Source organism: Macaca mulatta, chromosome 1 (genome assembly GCF_049350105.2).
Source record: "Macaca mulatta isolate MMU2019108-1 chromosome 1, T2T-MMU8v2.0, whole genome shotgun sequence".
Classification (NCBI taxonomy): Eukaryota; Metazoa; Chordata; class Mammalia; order Primates; family Cercopithecidae; genus Macaca; species Macaca mulatta.
In genome coordinates this window covers 220,774,983-220,779,559 of record NC_133406.1, presented here as the reverse complement: position 1 = coordinate 220,779,559, position 4,577 = coordinate 220,774,983, and positions in this window count along the sequence as shown.

The following is a 4,577-nucleotide window of genomic DNA, read 5'->3' as shown; positions in this document are numbered from 1 at the left end:
GTCAGTGGAGAAGTGCATCTCGTATTTTAACCTAAGACTTCACCTCCCACACACAACTGGACAGAGGGGTGTGTTAGCCTGATCTTCAGTTTTCTCACTGGGAAAGCACTTGTTCCACTGTTAGAACCATGTCCTCCTCCCTGGACACTTCCGATGCCCACTGCAGAACCTCCGGGGCTCCTGTTCTCAGCTTCTGTCACAGCACTTAGCTTGTCTGGATAAGAGTCACCTGAATTTTTCCTAAACATCATTCCAAGTACTCTGATTTTGAGGGTTGGCAAGAACAAACTAAATCAGGATTCAGAGTTCCTGATAGCTCCTCATGTGGCATTGCAGCTGAGGCCCCCTGTCCTAAATGGGCTCAACTGGCCTAGCACACTCCCCTTGGTGGCTTTGGGTGGGTCAGCCTTGCCCCATTTGGGGTCACAGACCTCAGTTGTTCATTTAACCAATGGTCATTGAGGGCTTACCCGGTGCCACACTTCAAGACAAGCATGGGTGTCCTGGCAAGAAAGTGTTGGCAAGAAAATATGAACCCACCATTGAACTCTCAACTCAAACCTTACTGAAGTCAGTGGCTATAGCTTTATGTGCAAAGGACCCCAGAGTGAGGATCCCACATTGTTACTACTGGGTCTTCTCCCCACCTCTGGAGATGCTAAGAAAACCCTTCCCCACCTTTTCTAGTGATGGAGTAGGAACTTTGCATAGGACAAACCTTCACGATAGGTTACTCCAGTATATTCCCGATAAAGTCCAATAGGTAAATTAGTTTTGGCAGCAGAAGGAACAGCAGGAGAAGTAAGTGATTCATCATCTAGAATCCAAAAAATTTGCACCAACAGATGGCAGGTGGTTATAACACAACAGTTCTTGCCCTGAGAGTATCTGGGGACCCAGCCAACAGCCGTCAAGCCAGGGCAGTCCTGCGGAAGAGATGGCTTGTGAACATGACTGTGGACCCAGAGTCACCCCAGAGCTCCCACATAAAATGCTTCACAGACAGAGAAACTGAGAGCAGCCTTGGGGCATTCATGCCAATTAATAACCTTAAAGACTACAGCCAGATCCACCCGTGTCACAAAAGCAGGCATTCGAGGGACTATGCTTTTGTTCATGCTCTTATCTGCCATTTTAAATGGGTTTCTAATGTCAAATAAAGCCACTCTGCCTCTTGGGACAAAGATGTTTATCTTCACATAGTTTTTAAAATAAAGTCCTCATAAGTTCAGATAAAAGAGCCTTTTACATGGTAAGAGGATCTACTTTTCTGCCTTTTAAATGGAATAATGAAGAACGCTATATTATTTTGCTTTAGCATTAGTTTAGAAGTCATTCTGAGAATTAAGCAGGAATATCTGTTTTCTTAGTCCATTAAGGCAACACCCCACAATGAAGTTGAAAGTTCACGAGCCTATTGACTCTCATCCAGAAACCACAACCAACCAAACCCCACCATGTAACAGGGAAGACCCAGGGTCACTTCGGAGGAGTTAGCAATCAAAGGAGAACAGACTTTTGGTGACTCAGTTACCAACACACAAGACAGCAACTCATAAAACTAAAATTGGGTGTTTTATTTTTTGTCTACACGGGTGGCGTGCCACTTTCCTTTCCTATTAGGGAAGCTTCTCCCAGCCCTTTCTGACGTTCATCTGTGTGTCTTTACATTCAAACAGTTTAGGAAGCAGCAGCCCTCCTAACACTCGACGCGGAAGCACACATCTCTGGAGGTATTTTTGGACACACTTAAATCCTATCCCAAGAGGCTGAACGACTGTGGTGACAAATGCCCACGGGTAAAACTGAGCAAGCCTCATTCAGACTGTCCTGCTCAGAGATGCCCTCTGGCTGCCGTGTTGAGGGTCTGGGGTGGAAGATGGAAGACTAAGCGCTGGAGATGTGAAGGTGACTCAGCGAGAGGTGATGGTGGCTCGGGCCAGGGTGGTAGCCAGAGATGTCATGAGAGGTGGCCAGATTCTGGACATGTAATCCATTTTCTTAAGGAAAAAAAAAAAAAGAGAATAATTTGACAAGTTGGAATTTACCCAAGTGGACTTAGCTTGATCAATATCGCCAACGTGGATTGTTTCTGCAAAAACAAACAAGCAAAGAAACACCACAGCAGCAAAGCACATGGCAGGCAGGGGAAAGACACTGACCAGCAGGAACATCCACATCAAGGAAATGCATGAGTGTTTTTGGACAAAGTGTACAGAGAAAATCAAAGCTATTCATTGTTTTAATTAAGAGATAAAACTAAGATCACTGTTTCACTTAATGTTTAGATATAAGTTAAAAGTATCATCTAACTCTGGGGTAGGATATGATTGCTGACCAAGGTTACTTAATAAGAAATCCCTTGTTCTAGTTAAATACATTGTTTATCTCTGTCTCCCGTCCTTCATCCCTCCCTTTCTTGCCACCCTTCCCTCCGTTTATTCCAATCCAGCAGCTGACTGGCGATGCATTTCTTCCTGGGAGGGCAAACAAAGCCATAATTCCGGGGCTTAAATAATAAAGCTCCTAGTTTCATAGTTTTCATGCCCACCTCGTGTTTATATGAGAGGACCTGTGCAGTGGGGCCTTGGTCCTTGGTCCCTTTTGTGACTGGCTAAGAGCTGCGTCTCTCTGACATTTGTTCTCTTTGATGGGAGATGTAAGTGTCCTGGGTCTACTCTGGCTGGTGAGCACCTCCAGCAGACAGCCTGGGTCTGCTCTAGCTCTAGCCACTATTAACAAGAATCGCCAGCCACCTGCAGATGAACCCTGGGAGAATGGCGGGGGCTCCCACCCTGCCAGCTGGGACGTATTGTCTGGAAACTGCTGCCCCCACCCCACCACCTGCATACAATCCTGGGATCCTGACGATACCAGCCTAGACCAGACATAAGCATTCCAGGTCCTGAAGACTCTGGATCTGGACTCTTGGCCACTCCGTAGAGGATTCCCCAGCCCAGGCCTGGACCTCAGTTCGCAGTTTTCCTTCCTTTTTTCTTTTCTTTTCTTTTTTTTTTTTTTTTGAGACTGAGTCTCGCTCTGTCATCCAGGCTGGAGTGCAGTGGCGGGATCTCGGCTCACTGCAACCTCGGCCTCTTGGGTTCAAGCGATTCTCCCACCTCAGCCTCCTGAGTAGCTGGGGCTACATCTGCGCACCACCATGCCCAGCTAATTTTTTTGTATTTTAGTACAGATGGGGTCTCACCATATTGTTCAGGGTGGTCTCAAACTCCTGAGCTCAGGCAGTCGGCCCACCTCAGCCTCCCAAAGTGCTAGGAATACAGGCTTGAGCCACTGTGCCCAGCGCTCTTTTCCTTTTTAATGGCATTCCCAGCAGGCCATCATCTGATTCAAATCATCTGTAACAAATTTATTCAACAAATATACATTAAGCACCTAGATAGCACATATCAGGCTCATCAGTGAACAGAACAGGCCAAAACTCCCTCCTCCCATATACTAATGGGAGGAGACAGAAAGTGAATATACATAATTCATATAGAATGGAAGAAGAGGATACATGCCACGGAAAAGAGAAAGTAAGGCGCGGTGGCTCACGCCTGTAATCCCAGCACTTTGGGAGGCCAAAGCAGTCAGATCACGAGGTCAGGAGTTCAAGACCAGCCTGACCAACATGGTGAAACCCCGTCTCTACTAAACATACAAAAATTAGCCGGGCGTGGTGGGGGGCACTTGTAATCCCAACTACTTAGGTGGCTGAGGCAGGAGAATCGCTTGAATCCGGGAGGTGGAGGTTGCAGTGAGCCGAGATCATACCACTGCACTCCAGCCTTGGTGACAAAGCAATACTCTGTCTCAAAGAAAAAAAAAAGAAAGTAGAGCAGGCTGTGGGGATCTGGAGGGCATGGGCAGGGCAGGGGATTGGCACAGGATGAAATCTGACACAGATGGTCAAGGAATACCCAGGTGAAGAATCAGAAGGAAACAAGGTTGTTGGCCTGTAGATAGGTGGGAGAAGAGAGCTCCTGGAACAGGGGGCACAAAGGTCTTCAGGAGAGAGCATGTCTAGCCTGTTAGAGGAAGGACCAGCAGTGGGTGTGGCTGGAGCCAGGTGGGTAGAGCAGTCAGAGGTGGGGGCAGGAGACACACAGTGTCACTCTGGGTCAGATGCAGAGCCACCGCAGGCAGCTGAGCAGAGGAGTGGTGCCCAATGGATGTCTTCAAATCCGCTCTTGGCTGCCGAGTTGAGATTAGGCAAAAGCAGAAGACAGAAGACCAAGTAGAAGCTATTAGCATAATCTAAGTGACAGATGATGACCAGAGTGGTCCCTCCAGGTGTCATGAGAAGTGGTCATCTTCTGGGTATAGAATCTATTTATTTTTTAAAAAGTAATAATTTTATTGTAAAAGTAACATTGAAGTAAATGCTAACTCATAATATACATCATCATTATACATTATTTTTCCAGACACAAAAGGCTCATTCTTACAGAAGCCATTATATTCTTCCCCAAAAATAAAAACACACGCTTTTTTTGAAGGATGGAAAGCTTGGGAGATACAGAGAAGATTAAAGAGGAAAATAAAAATCATCCATAATCCTTTTGGTCAGAGAT